This window comes from Mus musculus, chromosome 2, assembly GCF_000001635.26.
Source record: "Mus musculus strain C57BL/6J chromosome 2, GRCm38.p6 C57BL/6J".
Taxonomy (NCBI): domain Eukaryota; kingdom Metazoa; phylum Chordata; class Mammalia; order Rodentia; family Muridae; genus Mus; species Mus musculus.
The window spans coordinates 103,876,698-103,899,525 of record NC_000068.7 but is presented as its reverse complement, the minus strand read 5'-3'; the positions used below and the strand labels follow the sequence as shown (position 1 = coordinate 103,899,525).

Here is a 22,828-nt window from a genome sequence, read left to right as displayed (position 1 = left end):
TCAACCACCCATGTTGCAATCACATGCACTATGACCATTCTCCAAAGTGACTTTGTTTGTTTGTTTGTTTTGTCTTAGGGATAAGTTCTCTAGTGGCCCAGCCTGGGTTTGGACTCTCTATGTAACCAATGATGACCTTGAATTCCTGATCCTCCTGTCTCTACCTTCTAAGTGCTGGAAACACAGGCATATGTCCCCAGGCCCAGCTCACAAGCAATTGTTTTGTCCCTGGGGAGGCTGTCAAATCCATGGCTTTCCTCAGCAGGAGACTCCCTTTAAAGCATGCACAACGCTGCTAGCACCTGACATTTGTCTACTTTATCTCATCCTGGGTGTGGTGGGCAAAACTGCAGCTCCCTCAAGATGCTGTATCCCTGGAGACCATGGATATGCTGTGCTACATGACAGTGGTAGGGTGTTGCATTTACAGATGGTTGTGACCTTTTAGAACAGCCTCTCTTAAAAAAAATTAATACACTAGGGACTAGAGAGATGTCTCAGCAGTTAAGAGCACTGGCTGCTCTTCCAGAGGACCCAGGTTCAGCTCCCAGCACCCACAAGGCAGCTTACAACTGTCTGTAACCCTAATTCCAGGGTGTCTTAGTTAGTGTTTTATTGCTGTGAACAGACACCATGACCAAGGCAAGTCTTATATAAAACAACATTTAATTGGGGCTGGCTTACAGGTTCAGAGGTTCAGTCCATTATCATCAAGGTGGGAGCATGGCAGTATCCAGGCAGGCATGACGCAGGAGGAGCTGAGAGTTCTATGTCTTCATCCAAAGGCTGCTAGTGGAAGACTGACTTCCAGGCAACTAGGGTGAGAATCTTATACCCACACCCACAGTGACACAACCATTCCAACCAGGTCACACCTATTCCAACAAGGTCACACCTTCAGATGGTGCCACTCCCTGGTCCAAGGATATACAAACCATCACACAGGGGATCAGACTTCCTCTTCTGACATTGGTGAGCACCACACATGAATGTGGTACAAGGACATATGCGCAGGTAAAGCACTCATACACATAAAATATTTTTAAAACAATCCTAAATGAATATACTAATACTAGGTACACAGTGATAAATAAAATATATAAGGTCTCTGTGTCTTTAAAGAGTTTACTAGGGGCTAACCAGAGTGCTCAGTGGGTAGAGAGTACTTGTTGACAAACCTGACAACCTGAGTTTGATGCCAAGGACCCACAGGGTTGAAGGAAAAAACCTGACTCCTGCGATTTGACCTCTGACCTCCACATGTACAACATGACTCATGTGCACCCACACATACACACACAGAGCTAACTTATTGGTCAGTTTTATGTCAACTTGACACAAGCTAGACTCATCTGGAAGAGGGAGCTTCAACCGAGAAAATGCCACCATGAGATTTACCTATACACATGTCTGTAGTGCATTCTCTTGAGTAATGATGGATGTGGGAAGTCCCAGCTCACTGCAGATGGTCCTGAGTGCTACAAGAAAGCAAGCCAGGAAGCAGCATCCCTTCCCGGTTTCTGTATCAGCTCCTGCCTCCAGGTGTCCGACTTGAATTCTTGCCTTGACCTTCCTCAGTGGACTATTACACAGGATAGGTAAACTAAATAAACTCCATCCTCCCCAAGTTGCCTTTTGGTCAGTGTTTTATCACAGCAATAGACCTAACTAAGACGTGAAAGAAAGGAAAAGGGAAAGGGAAAGGGAAAGGGGAAGGGGAAGGGGAAGGGGAAGGGGAAGGGGAAGGGGAAGGGGAAGGGGAAGGGGAAGGGGAAGGAGAAGGAGAAGGAGAAGGAGAAGGAGAAGGAGAAGGAGAAGGAGAAGGAGAAGGAAAAGGAAAAGGAAAAGGAAAAGGAAAAGGAAAAGTAGTTTGCTAGAAATCCCAACGTGTGGGTAATGAATTCTGTAAGTAGTGCCCGAACTGTATTATGTCTCACAAGCCTTTCTGGGGCAGTGGGGGAGCTGCTTTCTGTGGGATTAAGAGTCAATGGGTCTCCCTTACTTCCCTCATTAAGCATTTAACACTTATTTACTATTTTTGTATGTATAACTAGACCAAGTGTTTTGCACAGGTATCTAATTTCATCCCAGCCACAGCACTCTGAGAAGGATATTTTTACCCCCATTTACCAGCTGAAGAAATAGAGGATCTGAGAGGAAAAGTGATTTTCCTAAGAGCATAGGACCACTACGTGACAGATATGAACCCAAGGCATCAATCAGACTGGAGCCCACCAGGCTGTCCCCCCACTCCCCATTCTGCCCTGTTACATCCCCTGCTAGGTGCTGCATGAGGCAGCCCAGACCAGCACACTCCGCCCCAGGCCCCTCAGAAAGCATCGAGGGGCCTCACTCATACCAGTTCCAGTAAAAAAGGACAGAGCCCTTTGTTTGACAAACTTTGTTCCCACCCTGTGCACAGAGGGTGTTTTTCTCTCTGAAGCCTGACCCGGGCTGAGATAAGCATGATTCTGGGAGTTTGTTTGTGGGGCTGCTCTAGGTAAAAGCTTCCAGTAGCCTGGGGCAGCCTGAAGCAGCCTGGGGCAGCCTGGGTGGATAAGGGCAGCACCCAGTGGTGCCTGAGATGCATGCCAAGGGCAGGGAGAGAGAGATGGGCTCTATTTCAGGTTGCTGTGTTCCAAGTTCAGTTGATATTAGAGGGGAAAAGGAAACAAGAACTACAATAGTGATACTAATAGCTAATTAAGTGTTTGCAAACACTAAATTAATTCCATTTAATCCCTCCGGCAAACATTTCAATCATCTTGTATCATCTCCCATTTTATAAACGGGAAAACTGAGACCCAAGGAATGAACCTGCCAAAGCCACACAGTTGGTGACCCCATAAAGCCCGGCCTCCCCAGTACCAAAGCACTTGCTGGAACCAAGGGTAGAAATCAGAGACTCTGTCCTGCTTCCCTCTCTCCAGGATCATAGCTTGGGGGCGAGGTTGGACTGCCCCTGTTGGAGAGCTTTCCTGTGGGACTCTAAAGTCTCTGGCCAGCCAAGGGTCCGTGGGGCCACACTATCACACTGAAGTGGAGTGCAGAGGAAGTGACTCAATCATCAAAGGTCTGCTCTTCCTCAGGGAACTGTCCCTAATCACAATTATGCCACTACAATAATACAGTTTCTGAGAGGCTGCGAGCTGGGGCCCTGTGTCACCATGTAAACTGTTTCCTGTATCTGCCAACTCCAACAGCCTTCAGCAATTAATAGAATCCAGCTAGGCCAACCACCCTGATAAGGTGAGAGCCACACTGCTGCTGGCCTTGTTGTTCTGATGACGAATAGCCCCACTGCACACAGGCATGCTATCCTCCCTACAGCTCAGGGACACAGAGCCCGGGGCCCCCAGGAGGCCGTGGAAAGCCAAGAACATTTTGCCTGGTTTGGAAATTTCCTGGAGGTAAAAATTATTTTAATTCTCCTGATTAAAAAAAAAAAAGTCATGATTATCTGACCATCCCCAGGACTCTGGGACAAGGAATGTTTGGGGATTGACCTAAGACAGAGACCCACAGACAAGTCCCAAAGTGACTCAAGGGAAGGCGTTGGGAAATGCTGGTACAGTGACCTCAGGGTCATATGTGGGACATTCATGATCACTATAATAAACTGCTCTTCGGTCAGTGAGATGGCTCAGTGGGTAAATGCACTTGCTGCCAAGCCTGATGAAGAGTCTAATCCTCGGGGCACATATGGTGGAAGGAGAGAACTAACTCCCAAAAGTTGTTCTCTGATCTCCACACACATACATACACAGCAGCACAGATGTTCACACACACACACACACATTAAATAAATAAACAGGATTTTAAAATAGATGAGTGAACTGCTGTATAAACCTGGGGAAATTCTCCATGTTTCCCAAATGCTGTCAGCTGCCACACTTCACCATACAGGGCCTCCCCAAATCTCCAGGGGTCATGCACCTTGATCATGATGGTGCCCAGCACACCCCACAGCACAGGGTCCAACACAGCAGGAGCTCTTACTATAGCTCTCTCAGGCCTGTGTTTTTATCGCATGACCGGTGCCCTCATTTCTTGTCACTGGGTGGGGCACGTTCATTTTCTTGGGAAAGGTCAATCGTCTACCTTCTCTGGGGGCAATGCTGACTAATTAACTCATTTGGACTGTAGGCCAACTTTGCACAGGTTCACGCCTGATCCGGTTGTGCCAAACGAGGTGTGACCCTGCTGCACCTCTCAGGGGAGTGACACCTCAGAGCTTGCTCACTTTCCCCCTCCCAAGAACAATGCAAATGAGAGCAGAGGGGTTTTTGCTTGAATGGCCCCAAGAACCTCTGGGTGGGGGGGGAAGGGCGGAGCCCAGAGGATGTGGATGTTTTAAAATTAGCCTTCATTTTGCCCAGAAGACTCTGTTGAGGTGATTTGCAAATTGTGCAGGGTAATTTCCTCTGGTTTGGGCCTTTTGTGTCGCTGTGAGTTGTCGTTCTATGTTGGGCTCATTCTGCTGAACGTTCTTGGTAGAAGTCACTTTTTAAAGCTCTGGTTTCTACGCTTGAATAGAAGGAAGCAGGGAGGTAGCATTTGAAAGCCTGAGGGGAGAAGGGTGGAAGGCAATTTAGCCATGAGGAGCAGAGTCCTGGCTCCGTGCTTCCCAGCTGTGTGACCTTGGATGAGTTAGTTACCTGTACAATCTGTTTCCTCATCTAGAGCATGGTGATAACTATCAGGCTTCTGTACAGGGCTATGGCGTTCAGTGAACATAGATGCTCAGAGCCAACATATTGAGCTATTAAATGGTTTTTAAGTTGTGCTAAGCATCCTTCCCTGCTCCTGTGTCAAGACCTTCCTTTGGAATAGCAGACTCACACAGCACCCATTATGTATATCCTAGAATAGAACACACAGCTCAGGCCAAGCTCATACTCCACCAAAGATGGGGTGAGGCAACTCAATCCCCTGCTGGGTATTCAGCTGGCGGGGGGGCGGGGGGGGGGGGGAGGAAAGGTTCGGAGTGGGGGTCGGGAGGGAGTGTTCAGACAGCTATGGTTAGCAGACATTTCTCCTTTTCACTTTTGTCAAAGGCAAACACTCTGTAATCATCACTTACTGCTTGCTGAGAGCCCCAGAATCACAGACAACTCGTCTGGCTTTTGTTCTACATGGAAATCCTTCAAATCCCTTAAAAGAATTGGCACACCCTTTAGCTGTTCACTTGGAATAGTTGAGAGCGCTTTCCTGAGGTGTGCCGTAGACTGTGGAAGTTATCCCCACTCAATTTCACGGGACGCTGAGATCTAAGACATCAGAAGGCTCACCCAGTTAGCAGGGAATACGTTGCACATTTCTAAGTCTCCACTCCTGTGGCACCTAAACCATGAGGGTTAGGTGACAGACAGGAGGTCATTCTAGAGACCAATCCTCTCCTCCTCTATCGTCAGTGGGACACTTTCACTCCAACCCCACGCATGAGCTGGAAGTAGTTTTACTGAGAAGATGTAGGGCCCCTTTGAGGTGGGGCCCAGACTCAGCCTCCTGCAATGTCAGGCAGCAGGTTGGGTCAGATAACAGCAGGGAGCCACAGGAAGACCAGCTCTAATCTCTCAGGCCAGGTTGTGTGAGCATCTGGGATCTGGGAGAGTATACTACAGCCTCTGAGGCACTTAATTTGGGCCTGAGCCACCCCCCTTCCCCCTCCTCAGCCCTCCTTCTCCTGTAACAGTTAGCTGCCTCAGAAGATAATGGCTCAACTCTACTCTATCACACTGAGTTCAAAGGGAATGGTTGACTTTGGCTTTGAGTTCTACCTAATGTAATAATACAGCCTCCGCTTGGTCGTTGTCATATAGAACCAGCTTTGCTATGGTGTACCTTTAAGCATGTTACTTTGATGTTTTGCATCCTTGACCACTTATAAAATATCCATTCATTCATTTATTCAGCCAGCCAGCCATGAACTTATCTATTGGTAACTTACTTATGAGTCCCTACTGTGTGCTAAGCACTGTAGTTGGCATGGAACTATAGTAGCAAGCAAAACCAGAGAGATTTCTCCCTTGACCAAGTTTAAGATCACTAGAAGACTGGAGGTCAGTGTCACTCAATAAGTTCAGAGTGTACTCAAAGTGAAAACAAAAGGCAAATCAGTACTAATAAAAATCAAACTGCAACCAGCTCTTTGAGGGGTGCTATGGTGGCTTGAATATACTTGGCCCAGGGGAAGTGGAAAAGTGGCACTATTAGGAGGTATATATGGCCTTGTTAGAGTAGGTGTGGCCTGTTGAAAGAAGTGAGTCACTGTGGGAATGGGCTTTGAGGTCCTATACTCAAGCTCTACCCAATGCAGAAGATATCATCCTCTTGGCTGTCTTTGAATCAAGGCTGGAGGCTCTTCAAACATCAAGTCTGCCTGCATGATGCCATAATAATAATGGATGCTTATTGCATCTGTAAGTTATTCCCAATTAAATTTTTGCCTTTATAAAAAAAATCAAAAAGAGGAAAGTTCTGGAGGGATCCAAGAAAGCCCCAAGAAGACAATGTGGGCCTTGGTCTACAGATTGAGTCCCAGGACATCCAAGGCTACACAGAGAAACCCTGTTTGGAAACAAAACAAAACAAACAAACAAACAAAACCTAATGATCTGAGTTCAGATCACAAGATCCCTGCATAAATCCAGGCACGGAGGCACGGGTCTGTAACCCCAGACGCCTTATTGCAAGATGGGAGGTGGGCATGAGAAAATCCCGCAGAAGCTCGTGGACCCGCTAGCCTAGGTTATTTAGCACAGTGGCAAATGAGAGACCCTGCTCCAAATAAGGTATAAGAAGGGACCAGCCCCTGAGATTGCCACGTGATCTCCAGACATACTCTGTGATGTGTACATATGCACATGAACATGCATAAAAATAAATATAAAAATTATAAAAAGCTCATTTACTAATCTATGTATTTATAAATTTTAGCCTCAGTGAAAAATACTTTAAATTAGTCCCCTGTCACTTAGAAAGAATGTCTACGTGTAGCTGGTGGCTGTTGAACGATTGTGGCTAACTGTAAAAGAAATGTGTTTGGGAACAAGTAATTTCAAGAATGACAATTATATTCTGCTTTTTTGTTTTTCTCTTTTGGTTTTTCAAGATGGGGTTTCTCTGTGTAGCCCTGGCTGTCCTGGAACTTACTCTGTAGACCAGGCTGTCCTTGAACTCAGAGATCCACCTGCTTCGGCCTCCAAAGTGCTGGGGCTAAAGGTGTGTGCCACCCCTGCGCTGCTCCTAGTCTGCTTTCTTTTATAGAAAAAAAAAATATATATATATATATATGTATGTATTTGTGCCTGCTCGTAAAATGCTCTCCTGTGCCCTTCCTGCTACAATTCCTGTCTCCTTCACTCTGTGCACCCGCATGAGCCTTCCATTCATGGCCCACCCTGCTATGCCTTCTATATTCATTCTATAAATCAGATTGGTTCTTGCTGTCTTTAGTATTCTGAGGTAGTTATAGTTCTGGGAGGTAGCTAGTAAGCAAGATAAACTTTCCCCTCTCTTCAGAAACTTACAGCAAACTGGTTCACATAGGAAGAGTGGCAGGTGGGTTGGAGACTGAAGGTAGGTGCTCTTTGTGAACCGTGTAGCTAGCAAAAGCCTCTCCCAAGAAGCCACACTGTGGCAAAGATGTACAGTAGGTCCTGAAAACAGCCAGGCAAAAATCTGGCAGGGAAGGGTCCCAGGCAGAGGGAACAGCCTGTGCAAAGGCCCTGAAGTCGGTGCGGACATAGGAGATTGGAATAAGCAAAGATATCAGCACAGCTGCAATTACAGGTGTTAGACATGAAGGTCAAAAGGCCAGAGTGGTGTGAGCAGGAAGTGGGGACTTTGGTCGAGGATCAGCTCCCCTGCTCTCCAGTGTGTTCCTTCAGCTGCTCAATTTGCAAGTGCAGCCCCAGTGTAGGAGGCACTTGAATGGCTGACTGGCTCATTAAGCAACAGCAGCAGCCGTTTGCAGAAGCATGGGGTAGTGGATTCGCCAGCATCTCCCTACAACATGCATCTCCACGGGCAGGACCAGCCAGGCACAAATTACCTCACTAAACAATACCACCTGCCAATTCTAGCAAAGGTCGCACAAGCTTCTCTTGCCACCCCCCTCCCAACCGGGGTCAGCAGAGAGTGCCACTCGACTCCTCCCCCAGTCTCCTCTTGAATGGCCATTATCCTCATCCTTGTTTGGTCCCACAGCTGTGAGCCTGGCGGTTTTTTTTTTTTTTTTCTCTGTGCGACAGAGAGATGTAGGTATTTATGATGTGTTTATGTGTATGTGTATAAGTGCAGGGACACATTTCTGCTGCTCAGAGGACAACCTCAAGTGTCAGACTCACCTTCCCCTTGTCCTGAGACAGGGTTTCTTTCTTGTTGACTGCTGCAAATGCCAGGCTGGCTGGCCCCAGAACTTCCAGGATTCTCCTGCCTCAGCTCCATCTACTCCATCTTGCTGTAGGAGCACTGGGAATACACATGACCATCACCGACCCACATTGTGGGGCCTCTAGGGATTTGATCGGGGTCCTAATTCTTGTGCGCTGAGCCATCTCTCCAGTTCCCATGCACTGTTTTTGCCTTGACTGGTCTTACAAAGGACAGGCCAAATTTGTGATTTGGGCTCCTTCCTGATCAGATCCAGACTTCTTAACTCATATTTGAAATGTAGAAGGAGTTAAAGTAACAGCTCCTGGTCTGAAGTCTGTGGGAACTGGTGAATATTTTCCCCATAACTAGAAAATCTTTGGCTTTTTCTGGAGGGTCCGCAAGTGGGAGAGATTACAGTTGAACCCATCCATAAGAATTTATAGAGTACCAGTGGAGGAGCTAGTAAAAAGGACCCAAGGAGCTGAAGGCCTTTGCAGCCCCATAGGAGGAACAACAATATGAACCAACCAGTACCCCCAGGGCTCCCAGGGACTAAACCACTAATCAAAGAGTACCTATGACTCCAACCACATAAGTAGCAGAGGATGGCCTTGTTGGGCATCAATTGGAGGAGAGGCCCTTGGTCCTATGAAGGCTTGATGCCCCAGTGTAGGGGAATGCCAGGACCAGGAAGCAGGAATGGATGGATGGTGAGCAGGGGGAGGGAAGAGGAGATAGGAGGAGGGTGTTTTTTGGAGGGGAAACCAGGAAAGAAGATAACATTTGAAAAGTAAATAAAGAAAATATCTAATTAAAAAAAATAAAGTTAAAAAAAGAATCTATACAGCACATGGGTGTCAGACTCACTCGTGTCACTGGTGGATCAGTGACTGAGACACTCCCAATTCTTCCTGGAGGGATTTCTATTAGGAGAGAGAGGGAGACAGTCAATGAACAAATGATACATAAGCACAGTATATTTTGATAGTGGTGAACTCCATGGTAAAAATGGGAGAAGGTGGGAGACCATAGCTGGACAAGTAAAGTTGGGATGAGAGTGGACAATGATACCTTAGACTCATACAGGCTCTCTCTCCTCTATCAGAAGATAATGTCCAAGAGAAGACCTGAGTCAGAACAGAGCCAGCCATGGTCAAGACTCTCCTCCTGAGAAACATGAAGTGCACAGGTCCTGCGGAAGGAAGGGTCTAGTCTCCAGTGGACAGCAGAGCTGGTGTGTCAGGACCCTGGTTAAGGACAAAGGAAAAGATGGAAGGTGACGCTAGAACAGGTGCCCAGGGTCTAGAGGATCAAGACAAGAGCATCAGGTGGTTTGATTTTGAGGCAGAAGCCTTGAACTCCAGGGCTCAGGCAATCCTCCTGCCTCAACCTCCAAGTAGGTGGCTCTATGAGCATAAGCTACCACAGCCAGCATGGCTATTAAATGGAGCCAAGAACCCCTGGGGCTTAAAGTTGGTTTGCTTAAAGTTTGACGCTCTCTGTTGTGGTTGTTAAATGAGAACAACTGGACCTTATAGTTGACAGAGCTTTATTGTTTACAAAGACCTTCCTTTTTCATTTTTTAAATGTTGTCTATGTGCACGTGTGGGTGGTCAAGGGCACTCGTGAGCATGTGTGTATGTGAGCATGTGAAGACTTGGGATAACCAGTGAGCTTCGGGGATCCACTGGTCCCTGCACAGTTAGCCCCGGGCTTACAAGTTTGTCCGCTGGGCCCAGCTTTTCTTCTTTTCTTAATTGTGGGTCCTGGGGATCAAACTCTCCTTTCACAGTGCCCACTCGGGATGCTTGATCATGGTTACAGGTCTGTGTCCTTGTGCTTCACAGCACAGCCACCCTTGGCAGAGCACCCCCCCCCAAAAGCTTGTTAGTAAACAGGAATGCAAGCTAACTCCTGTGATAAAGCTAAGCAATTAGTAGGTGCTCAATAGAAAGATAGAAAGCAGGAACCCATCCACTGACTTTCTTGCTACTTCCCTCCTTCTTCCTGTCTGCCTGATTATTGGTATTTTCCAAAAAGAATTTCAGCGAACTCTAAGGAGGCTTTTTGAGGAAGATATTATGGTACCGCAGCTTTAGACAAGAAGAAGCCCAAAGGCATTACCAGGGGCAAGGGACCACAAAGCCCAGGGGTTAATCTGCTGCACTTCCTCAGTGTTGGAGTATCTGTGTTTGTTCAGCCTTGGTGTTTGAACTTCAAGTGTTATAAGTAGGTCTCTAAAAACAACATAAGTGACTCCCCCAGATGAATCCATTGATCTGCATGCCCACCTACCTGTCCATTTGTCTACTCGGCCATCCATCCACCTGCTCATCCAAGTGGCCATTTGTCCTTCTGCTTTGTGCTATCTTTTTTTGTTTTGTTTGCAGTCTAGATGTCTTTTGGCTGCATTTATTTGTTGTATCTAGGAGCTGCAAGAAGAGGCCCCAGCTCCTCAGCCTCCTCCCCATTGCCCTCTCGGAGCGGTTTCTCTGGGCTGGCGCTTCGGTTGAGTATGGGGACCTTTTCCTCCTTCTCTGATTAAGGCCTCCCAGAGCACACCATATGCTCGAGGTGCACATTTATTCTTCTGACAAGAACCATGCCCTTAAATTTCTTGTTTATAGCAATGTCATGCTGGGTGACACTGTAGACTCTCTCAGTTTTGCCATGGTTACATTTCCAGGGCATTCCACTCCATGGAAGTCTACAATTTCATCCTTCTTGTAGATCTGCAGGTATGTGGCCAAAGGAATAAACTCTGTGATCTCTCAAAGGCCAAGAGAACACACATCGGACGTCTGTCTCTCTTGCTGTGTGTGTTTGTCCTCTTGGCAAATTACTGGAAGATAACACTCCCAGCTGGTAGAGTTGTTTTGTTTTTCGAGATAAGGTCTCATGTAGCCCAAGCTGGCCCTGAAATCATGATCCTATTATCCCCACCACCCAGATGCTGGGGTTACATCCCTGAGCCACCACGCCCAGTTCTATACAGCATTTTGAAGGAGAGCATGGCTGCGCCATACAGATGGTTGGAAGAGTAGCAAGAATGCATGAGTGGGGGCTGGTGAGATGGCTCAGTGGGTAAGAGCACCCGACTGCTCTTCCGAAGGTCCAGAGTTCAAATCCCAGCAACCACATGGTGGCTCACAACCATCTGTAACAAGATCTGACTCCCTCTTCTGGAGTGTCTGAAGACAGCTACAGTGCACTTACATATAATAAATAAATAAATCTAAAAAAAAAAAAAAAAAAAAAGAATGCATGAGTGAGCTCTGACTTGCTCTGCATGGCTCCCTCCTTCCTGAATTGTTGCCTTTGCATTCCTTCAAGAACCAGAATGGTGGCATGCTAAAAACCACGACTCTTGACTGCTTCCTCATGTGATGCTGTGATCTCTCCTTTTCTTCTGTATGGTCAATCTGGAGCTTCTACCCAGTGTGTCACCACAGGGAGCCAAAGTATAGTTCAGAAACTCACACTCATGTGCATCTGCTGTTTACCAGTGGGGCTCAGTAAAGCAGAAGCAACCACGGGTACAATGCAGTAGGAAAATCACATGTGGATGGATACCTTCCTCCTGCAAGCCACTGTAGCCTGCTCTGTAACGCCCAGCTTTGCTTTCTTCATGTGCTTAGTGGATAAGGAGGTCAAGAGTCCCTGTACCTCACCTCCTCTGCCTTCTCCAAACAAAACCTCACCTCTGCTAGTCAAGAGGATTTGTTATAAGTAGGATGAAAAAGGATGGGGACTTTGATAAGTTAATTCATGCATCAAAGGCAGACAATAATCAATAGAAATGGACAATACTGACAAAGATAGGTTTGTTGGTTCAATAAGAAACTCCACTCCACCTCTGAACAAAAAAAAAAAAAAAGAGTAAAGGAATTAAGTTAAAATGCCTATAGAGGACAAGAGGGTAAGAAGTGAGGAGAGGTATACCGCAGGGAAACATGTGAAACTCTCAAGATTAGCCCATTGATCTGAGTGTCCAGACAGGCAGCCATTTATCCAGCCACCATCTATCTAAGTAGCCATCTTTGTCTCTGAGGGTGCATACACTGTCTATTCAAGTCCCAGACATGGATGCTGTAGAGAAACTAGGTGTGGTGCTGGTCTGTAGGCCATTCTAGCTTTTCAAGGAAGTCCAGAAATTTTGATTGCATATGGCATTTTAATTTTCAAATTATTATATTTGTGTGTGTGTGCCTGTGTGTGTGTGTGTGTGTGTGTGTGTGCGCGCGCAAGAGTTGGTTCTCTCCTCCTTTTCATTAAGTGGATTCTAAGAATTGAACTCAGGTACCTAGGCTTAGTGGCAAGTTCCTTAATCCATGGAGTCATCTTTCTGGCCCCTTTTTGATGAACACAAAATGAGGCAATAAAACATGGTATAGTTCGAGGAAATAATTTTTCTGTTTGATGATACTTCATGAGAACAGATACCAATAAAGGCAGTGTTACTGGCTTCCTCATCTCTTCACTCGGAAAGCATTGTTTTGGTGGGTTTGGATGGAGAAACTGATCAGCACCATTTGAGTGCTGTCTGCCCTGACATAGGGTGGCCTAATCTAGTCTAACATTGGGAGGCCTGCCTAGCTCCAAGAGTCCGTAGTAAGAATGTTATTTGCTGGGGACTGAAGAGATGGATATGCATTGTGTCTATTCCAGGAGCCCTGGGTTTGATTACCAGCATCCACATGGTGGTTCACAACTATCTGTAATTCCAGTCCTAAGGGATCTGACACCCTCACACATAACATACAAATAAATTTAAATTAAAACAAAAAGAATGCTATTTGACTACAGCTATACACCATATTCTCTAATGTCTCCATTAGCTTACTTGTTAGTCTTTTTTTGTTTGTTTGTTTTGTTTTTTTTTTGTTTTTTGTTTTTTGGTTTTTTTTTTTTTTTTTTTTTTTGTTTTTCAAGACAGGGTTTCTCTGTTTAGCCCTAGCTGTCCTGGAACTCACTCTGTAGACCTGTTGACCAGGCTAGCCTCAAACTCAGAAATTCACCTGCCTCTGCCTCCCAAGTGCTGGGATTAAAGGCGTGCACCACCACCGCCCGGCCCTGCTTGTTAGTCTTATTTCTGAGTTGGTTCACAACTCGGGCAAAGAAAGGGTCTCTCTCCAGACTCTAAAAGTCAGCTCTGATCTCAGGACTTAAATTTTCTTCTTGTAGGTGCAGTAGCTCATGCCTGTCATTCCAGCTGTTGGGAGGCAGAGGTAAGAGGAACACCCACAAGTTCATGACCAGCCCAGTCTGTATAGTAAATTCCAAAGCCAACTGGGGCTACATAGTCAGACCTTGTCTCAAGAAAATAAAAAATAACAATATATTTCTTCTTTGTGACAACCAGGCATATACAGGATACTTGTTCGGGGCTCACTACCACCTTATCATGCTCTGAGCCTTGCAGACATCTAGTAATTCTCAGGATGGGGCCTGAACAAATAGGGGAGAAGAGATCCAAGAGATTTGGAAGAGAACAAAAAGAGAACCAAAAGAGAGACATCTAGATGCTCATTAAGGGGGGACAATGGAGTGCGGTGGGAAGGTCAAAGGAGGTTTTATATCATCTTCTGAACATTACACACTCGAGAACACCTATAATAAGGTTATTCTACTTCAAGTAGCGATCTGTACCTATGCACCCTTCCTGAAGGTAACACAAAAATAATAACATCGCCTCTGCCCCCTTCCCAGGGTCGAAAGGAGCAATCGAGTTATCTTCGTAGAATCCGCTTGACAAAAGCCGGTTACCTGTCTCGTCAACAGCATGAGCAAGATGGCTGAAGTAAGTCAAATCACTGTTCCTGAACTCACTTTCAACCCCCCCCCCCCCCAGCACAGAAGTGAACGGCTCCACTCTTCACTGTCCCCGGGAACAAGCGCTGCTAATACCTAGAACAATGCTAAGCACCATTGCTAACCGTTTTGGGACTCACTCGGCAGGTGTTTATTGAGCACTGACTGTGTGCCTCTCCTGGGTCTCAGAACCGGGGATGCAAAATTGAATAAGTCTTCTGAACAAAGAGGGCTTACAGTGGCAGCGATTTCCGGCAATTCAGTACGCTGTGCTTTTGTTGTGTCTCATTTTACTGAAAGTGTATTTTTAAAGAATGTTTGGGAATTATAGCCCTACGATAAAATATGTTTTGTTTCACTTCCTTTATGACAGCAGTGACCTTCTGACCAAAAGCAAAATTCTGGCCTTTCTAAATATCCCACATTGGCTGGGCTTAATGGGTTTTCAAAATAAATGGATTGGATTTCTCAACCTGTCAAAATACAGAGTGCAAGGGCTTTTTAGACTTGAGAGGCCTGCTCTGAGTGCAGATCTCAAGCGGACGTTTGAGCGGGAGAGCAGAGGGCCAGCTTATCAGCAACCTGTTATTTTTTATGGAAGCAGGGGTCATCAGAACAAAGAAGTGAGCTCTCGGGGGTCAGACTGACTTCAACACAAGGTTGCCCGCCCGCCTGGGCAATCAAGACAGCCGATGCCCTGCGCTCTCTCACTCAGGAGAGAACTTGAGATGATTTTCTCTCAGACTTGAACCGAAGCTCCTGACAACACCTGAAGCAGCCCAGGAAGGGGCAGCAGGAGAAATGGAGCGGCCAGATGATGGTGCCAAGGTTCCGACACACCATGATAAGCAGGGGGATGAACAAGGAAGCCATGCAGTGGGGGCTGGAGAGGTGGATCCGTGGGTAACAGTGCTGTTGGCTCACGCATGACAACCTGAGTTAGATCCTGGCACATGTAAAGGAGCCACATGAGTTTGCAGGCTTATAGCCCTGCTGTGGATAGTGGGGTGGAAATAAGAGGATCACTGGGGCTGACTGCCGGGTTAGCTTCAGGTTCAGTAGAAACTCTGTCTCAAGAGAATAAGGTAAAGAGTAAGAAAATAAGATACCTGACAACCTCCACATGTACCCATCCACCGTACACACAAATGCAATATGCACACACACACCCATCCATACATGCACATGCCACACTTATACACACACGCATACACACAGACCCATACACCATACATGTATATGCCACACTTACATACACACCAATGACACACTAACACACAATAAATGAATTTTTAAAATTGTAAAGAATAAGCCGGGCGGTGGAGGCACAAGCCTTTAATCCCAGCACTTGGGAGGCAGAAGCAGGCAGATTTCTGAGTTCGAGGCCAGCCTGGTCTACAGAGTGACCAGGACAGCCAGGGCTATACAGAGAAACCCGGTCTCAAAAAGCCAAAACCAAAACCAAAAAAAAAAAATTGTAAAAAATAACACACTGTGTGCTGGGTGATAGTGTCATATGCCTTTAATCCCAGCACTCAGGAAGCAGATGCTCTCTGAGTTCAAGACCAGCCTGACTTACAGAGCAAGTTCTAGGACAGCCAGGGCTACCCAGAGAAACCTTGTCTCAAAAAACAAAAAGAAAAACAAAAACAAAAGGGGTCTAAGAGAGCATGATATACTCTGGTGGTGGTGGGGTGTTGTTGTTGTTTGGGGGTTTTAGTTGTTTGTTTGTTTGCTTGTTTTTCTGTGTGAACCTGTCAAATTCTCTAGAGCTGAAGTCACAGACTTCAGTTGTCAGCTGCCATGTGGGTGCTAGGAATTGAACCTGGGTCTTCTGGCAGAGTACACAGTGCTCTGGTCTGTGTATGTCTGTGGCTGTATTATAATCCTCATTTGGAGGGAGTGTATGAAATTGGGTCATGTGACACTGCTGGGAAATACTCCCTTCCCATGGTGAGGACCCATTTGGATGCAACCTGGCTTTTGCATTCATAATGCTGGTTCCTCCTGTCTTTGCCTTGCTATCTTATATACCGTACAACTTTTGTGTTTGTTTTGTTTTGTTTTGTTTTTTTGTTTTTATGTATCCCATGCTGCCCTCAAATTTGCTATATAGCCAAAAATGACCTTGAACTTTTTATCCCCCTGCCTCTACCACCCAAGTCCTGGGATTTGAGGTGTGCACCACCACACCTTGCAATGTGTTACTGGTTGCTGTGGGTCCAACCTAGGTTTGCACGCATGCTAGGTAAGCGCTCTTAACAGCTGAGCTGTATTCCCAGCCGATGCAGCATAACTTGTAAAGACTTAAATCCTGAAGCATGGGTGAAGGGAGAGGAAAACCTCACAGGCTCCTTTGAGGTTCATGAAGGAACAACAGGAAGGGCTTTTATTGCACATAAGCAAACGTACTCCCTTCCAGAGTGTTTGTTCCTCAGTGCCCTCAGACTCTGAAGGAATTCTGGGAGTATGTGCTTCCTCGGTTGGACCAGGATTTGTGATATTCTGTGCCTTCCTGCTGGGGTAAGGGGTCCTGCTAAGGCTATCTTGGAAGACTCAATGTAGTCCTAAAGTCTTCATAGAGGAATGGGTGGGTAGCAGAGAGAGAGAGAGGGAGAGAGAGAGAGAGAGAGAGAGAGAGAGAGAGAGAGAGAGAGAGAGAGAGAGAAGAAAGAGAGAAAGAAAGAAAAGGTAGGATCAAGGAAGCCAAATACCAACCCCCAGTGACGGAACCCATTGCCCATCCGAGACACCATGCAGCGCTTGGGGACCGTGCAGCATGACTCAGAAAGAAGCACGTAGGAATCCTGCTCAAACTGCAGCCTGTCAAGGGTGCGAGAACCCAATGGGATAATTCTGCTCTCTGTTCTGCTGGCTCTGGGTACTAGCAGATCATTAAGCGAGCATCAAGAGCAGTCTCAGGTGTTAGAAATTACAGGACAGAGGAGTTCCCAGCCAGGATGTGAAATAAATCGTGGAATGAATGTCCAAAGACAAAGAGAGGCGTCTATCAGGCCTCGGTCGGTAAACAACGTGGGAGCCACAATGGCATAAAGCGGAGAGGTCTGATACAGTCGTTTTATGTTTCTGTCTAGCCATTACTGTGAATTGCGAGCCAGGGAGCACTGTTAGGAGCATATTGAACTGGAAGAGGGTAGTCCACGGCGTTCCCAAGTTTGTCTTCTTTTTATTCTTTATTCTCCCTGCCACCTTGACCTTCAGCATCCGCATGGTCATCATCATCCATCACATTTATCCCCACCCCTTCCCCAAAGCTCAGAGAGAACTTCTTCATCTGCCACAACAGTGTGGTCCTCAAAGGTAGCGCTCTGAAGCGGGAAAGGCAGAATTAGCATCCCAGAGTGTGAGCCAGTGCTTGGAGGAGGCAAAGGGCTAGTCTTGCCTCATAGCTCAGCTCTCCATGTACAGCATTAAAACTTTACTCTGAGACTATTATAAGATTTAACAACTGATAAGGCATGGGGCAAGCCAGTCAGGACAAGCAGGGTCATACTCAATGGCTGTGACCATTCTGGTTCTTGTACCTGAATGTCTCCCAGATACGATGCCTGTGATAGTGTGTTTCTACACCCTGAAATAGTATTGTATGTCTTTCAGCCTGAGCTTTTGGACCATTTCCCCTAAGTTTGCCCATTCCTAAATAAGGCAAGCTGCAGCAGTAAGTACAAGATGGGGCTGGAAGCAACAGTGCAGTACTCTAAAGGGGGCCTTTCGGAACTGTCTCCCTTGATGATCTGTAAACCAGTGGGGTTGGAGGAGTGCAAGAGGTAAAATGGGAGGGCAAGAGCACTCTGACAGGGCTCTGTGAGAGAAGCAGGTTCACCCTTCTTCAGAGCTTGAGGTTGAGCTCCCCTCGAGGATGATCTAAGGGGACCACGGAGTTCCACTGGAAGAAGTGAGGCAGAAAGGGGCCTGGTGTGGGTGCAGGTTGAGAATGAATGACAAGTCTATTCCACCCTGGGAATGCAGCCTGCCCCCGCCCCGCCCCTGCTCCTGCTGGTGAGTGGGCACACTAGCCTGGCTATAGGCACAGCACTGCAGAGGACGACAGGCAGGCAGCACTTCCTCCAAGCTAACAGAGAGCAGGCACCCTCCAAGCTCAGGAACAGCTAGAAGATAATCAGCTTCTCCCTTTCCCAGAGCCCATCCCCCACCGCCCATTAATGCCACTCAGTCTATTTTTAGGCTCGGTTTTTCTCGGCTCTCCCTATGGACTAATCTTTGAAAAGAATCTTTTCATTTCAAGGGTAACATACTCGAAATGAAAAGAATTAGTGTAGATATGTCAAAAAGGTAAAAGATGATTCAAATCACCTATAAGTTTCCCATCCAGAAGCAACCCAGCTTACCCAGTCTATAGCTACCCTTCCAGACTGTGTTCTAGGCATGAAATTATCACTGTAGTGGCAATCAACAAAACTCAACGATATTAGAACTAATGTTTTCTATACATCCTATCTTAAAATTTGGGGTCATTATCTCTTTGCTGACAATGTAAGCTTAATACAAGTATCTGAAAATATTTTATTGCATGACTATCTTGTAGATACCATAAAATCAGAGGCAGGTAATATTTATTAGAAATACCCAGGCAAGGCTCAGAAACAAATTGCTTGTGCCTGAGCAGTGTTCAGTGTTTTCAAAGTGGCCATGTAAAACCCAAAGCCCAGGGGAGCCATACATCACCCCTACATAAACAAGAATAACAATTCTTGATTTATATCTTTATAATTTTTTTTTTGGCCTGGTTCTTGTGGAAAAGTTGGTAAGAGCTGATTAGACTGTTACTTTTTTTTTTTAAATGGAAGATAGAAGAAAATATTACCACAATGAAAGAAGCAGAAACCCCAAAGGAAAAATCTGTTTTTTAAAAAATCGAGAGCTTGTCAGCGTGATGCACAGCTCTGAAAGGTTAGAGCGAAGCAAAACAAATGTGAGTTATTTCTCGGATCAAAAGTTTCAATCATCTTTTGGGTTTGCTTCTTAGATATTTGGATAGCTGTAAATGATAAGCAAGATGGCACGGTGGGCAGGGGCGGGGGAGGGGAGGGCGGGCGATTCCAGGAGGAGATGCTTTTGGGCAAAACAGTCTTTCACTGTGCTTCTAGCCAGGGTCTTCATCAAAAGAATCCCTATCAGTGGGAAGGCGCAGAGCTTAACATTAAGATGAAGGTGTGTTCCTTCCTTATGATGATAATCTTACCAAATTGATATGGGGTAGAAATGTGTGCAGAGATATGTCACTAAGCCAAGGGCCTCAGCTCTTCTGTGCAAACAAAGTCTCCTGTAAGAAATTATTCTGCAGGACTTCTATTTTAGTTATGTATGCATAAGGGATGGGCATGTGTGAGTGCAGGTGCTCAGGGAATGCAAAAGAGGACGTCAGATCCCCTAGAGAGGACATCAGATCCCCCAGAGCTGGAGTTATAGGTGGCCGTGAGCCACCTGATGTCCGTGATGGGAACTGAACTCATGTCCTCTGGAAGCGTACCAAGTGCTCTTGACTGTTCAGTCACCTCTCCAACTCATTTTGCAGGATTGTAAAGACTGTATAATTATGCAAGTATTTGTCTTAGAATTTGTAGACACATACCTGCTTAACTAAATCTATATACTATATGGCTGCAACAATTTCTGAACTTATTGGTTTGGAACTTAAAAGCCTATCTGACTCTCCATGAGGCTGTAAGTGCTGATGATGGACCTTCTTGTGTTTATTGAGATTTTTTTTCTTGTTTTTTGTTGTTGTTGTTGTTTGTTTTTTGTTGTTGTTGTTGTTTCGAGACAGGGTTTCTCTGTGTAGCTCTGGCTGTCCTGGAACTCACTTTGTAGACCAGGCTGGCCTCGAACTCAGAAATCCACCTGCCTCTGCCTCCCAAGTGCTGGGATTAAAGGCGTGCGCCACCACCGCCCGGCATTTATTGAGATTTGCTTGCCAAGAAATCAGCCAATAATTTCCTGAGTTAGAAAAGAAATTCAGTTCTTAGAGTATTCCTCTTTAATTAGGGGAAAGGTCTTACTTGTTTGAAAATGTGACGAGCTTCTTTTGAGAAAGTTTCAGGGAAAAAAAAATTGATACGAGTGAAAGAATTGAATCCCAATGTATGTGTGTGTGTGTGTGCTTATGAGAGAGAGACAGAGAGACAGACAGAAAGAGACACAGAGAGACAGAAAGAAAGACAGCCGGGCGTGGTGGCGCACGCCTGTAATCCCTGCACTTGGGAGGCAGAGGCAGGCAGATTTCTGAGTTTGAGGCCTGCCTGGTCTACAAAGTGAGTTCCAGGACAGCCAGGGCTATACAGAGAAACCCTGTCTCAAAAAAACAAAAAAGAAAGAAAAAAAAAAGAAAGAGACAGAAAAAGAGAAAGAGAAAAACGGGAGAGAAAGACAGAAGAAGAGAGAGACAGGGAGAGTAGGAGAGAGAGACACACACACAGAGAGAGAGAGAGAGAGACAGAGACACAGAGAGAGACAGAGAGAAACAGAGAAAGGCATGTGCATGTGGCTGTAAGGAGTCAGTTTGAGGGTAGTCAATTCTCTCCTTCTGTCATGTGAGTCCCAGAGATCAAATTCAGGTTGGCAGGCTTGGCAGCGGGTACCTTTACCTACTGAGCCACCTCACTAGCAGATACATGTATATTTGTAGTAAAAAGCAGTGAGAAAAAGAATGTTAAGAAAGCAAGCATTAAAAAGCCAAAATGAATACTCTGCCCCATGAAAATGAACAATGTAGAAAATCTAGGCAAAAAGTGATGTCAAAGGGAGGTTAGAGAAAAATAGAAATAACCAAAAGTGTGAAAAGATGCTGGGAGCAAAATAACCTTCACCATGGTCATTAAAATAAGCACAGGCAGGGGCTGGCGAGATGGCTCAGCGGATAAGAGCACTGACTGCTCTTCCGAAGGTCTTGAGTTCAAATCCCAGCAACCACACGGTGCCTTACAACCACCCGTAATGAGATCTGATGCACTATTCTGGCTACAGTGTACATATGTATAATAATAAATAAATCTTTGGACCAGAGGGAGCAGGGACTGAGCCAGTGGAGTTGACCGGAGCAAGTGGGGCCAACTGGAGGGAGAAGGGTTGACCAGAGTGAGCAGAGGTCCTAAAACTCAATTCCCAACAACTACATTAAGGCTCACAACCATCTGTACAGCTACAGTGCACTCACATACATAAAATAAATAAATAAATCTTTTTTAAAAATAAAATAAAATAAAATAAGCACAGGCTAGAGAAATAGTTCAGCAGTTATGAGCACTGCCTGCTCTTCCAGAGGAGTTAGGTTTGAATTCCAGTGCCTACATGGTGGTTTACAACCATCTGTAACTGCAGTTCCAGGGGTACTCTGACGCCCTGTTCTGGCCTCTACAGGCCTTGCATAAATGCAGTACACAGACATCAGGGAAACCACTGCGGGTAGGATAGTCAGCAAGGGTCGCACTGAAGAAAGAACCCAAACCTAAGGATAAGAATAGCCACCAAGTACTCTGTGCTTGGGGTTTAGGGACCTGTGAGGCAGAGCACTGAGGCAGGAAGGGGTCTCCATGACCAAGCACTGTTTCAAGTGAAAAGGAAAGGCGAGGTTCCTGTGGTGAGGAACGTGGCTTTTGTTCTAAAATCAACAGTAAGCAGCTAAAAACAAACAAACAAAAGAAAAAAACCCTTAATCAAGGATGTCATGAACTGTTTTGAAAGATTGCCTTGGCTGTACCTCATACCACATGTAACAGCTCATTCAAGATTGGTTATAGACCAAATTATAAGGGCCAAAACTATAAGGCACTCAGAAGAAAATAAACAAATTGATCTTTATGGCCTTTGGCTTAGGAAATGGTTTATCAATTATGACTCCTGAAGAAGGAGAAAAAGAAGAAGAGGAAGAGGGAGAAGGGGAGAGGGGAGGGGGGAGGAGGGGATGGGGGGAAAAGGAGGATAAAGAGGAGAAGAAGGAGGAGACAAAGACAGACATGAGTTTTCAAAATTAAAGAATTTATGTTCATGGTACACCATTGTAATTGTCAATCTCCATTATCAACTGGATATTAATTAGATTTGGAATTGAGTACGAGACATACCTGCAGATACATCGGGGGGAGGGGGGCTGTCCAGGGAGGTTTCACTGGTGATGGAAGACTGTCCCAGAATGTGGGCAGCACTAGCCTGCTACCCCAGACTATACAGAAGGAGAAAGTGAGCCAGGCAGCATCGTTCATCTATCTGTTCTAACTGCCCATGCCATGCGACCATCCATCTCTTGCTCTATTCTCCACCACAAATAACTGTATCCTCAAAATTATCCTCAAAATGTAAGGCAAAATAAGCTCTCCTTTAAGTTTTTTTCTCAAGGGCAGCAAGAAAAGGAACAAAAGCATAGAGAAGGAAAGACTAGAATCCACAGAATGGAGATGATGCCTGCAAGTTGCGTATCAGATTAGGTATGTGTACACAGGATATACCAAGTCTTGGTATCCAGACTGTTTTCATTTTAAATTACGCAAAGGATATAAGATACATAAGTAGCCAGTAAGCACATCAGAAAATACCCATGCTACTTATCATTAGGGAAATGACAGTGGAAACCATAGTAGGACATGATATACCCACTAGGATG

At 45.8% G+C, this 22,828-nt stretch overlaps 2 long non-coding RNA genes across 4 annotated transcripts; one reads left to right on the top strand and one right to left on the bottom strand.

Annotated features, from left to right (window-relative positions):
- The first annotated feature begins 3,259 nt into the window (after window positions 1–3,259).
- On the top strand, window positions 3,260–14,534 carry Gm34948. 3 transcript variants are annotated; one of them, XR_866598.2, is made up of 4 exons: window positions 3,260–3,410; window positions 9,485–9,655; window positions 13,564–13,607; window positions 14,089–14,534. It is a non-coding gene; the product is annotated as a predicted gene, 34948 (long non-coding RNA). The 3 variants fall into 3 exon arrangements; XR_866599.2 differs by having other exon boundaries at window positions 9,485–9,670; XR_374833.3 differs by lacking the exon at window positions 9,485–9,655.
- Gm39895 lies at window positions 3,338–5,466 on the bottom strand. The gene is made up of 3 exons (XR_866597.3): window positions 5,084–5,466; window positions 4,659–4,863; window positions 3,338–4,565 (listed from the first exon to the last, which is right to left on the bottom strand). It is a non-coding gene; the product is annotated as a predicted gene, 39895 (long non-coding RNA).
- Window positions 14,535–22,828: the final 8,294 nt, after the last annotated feature.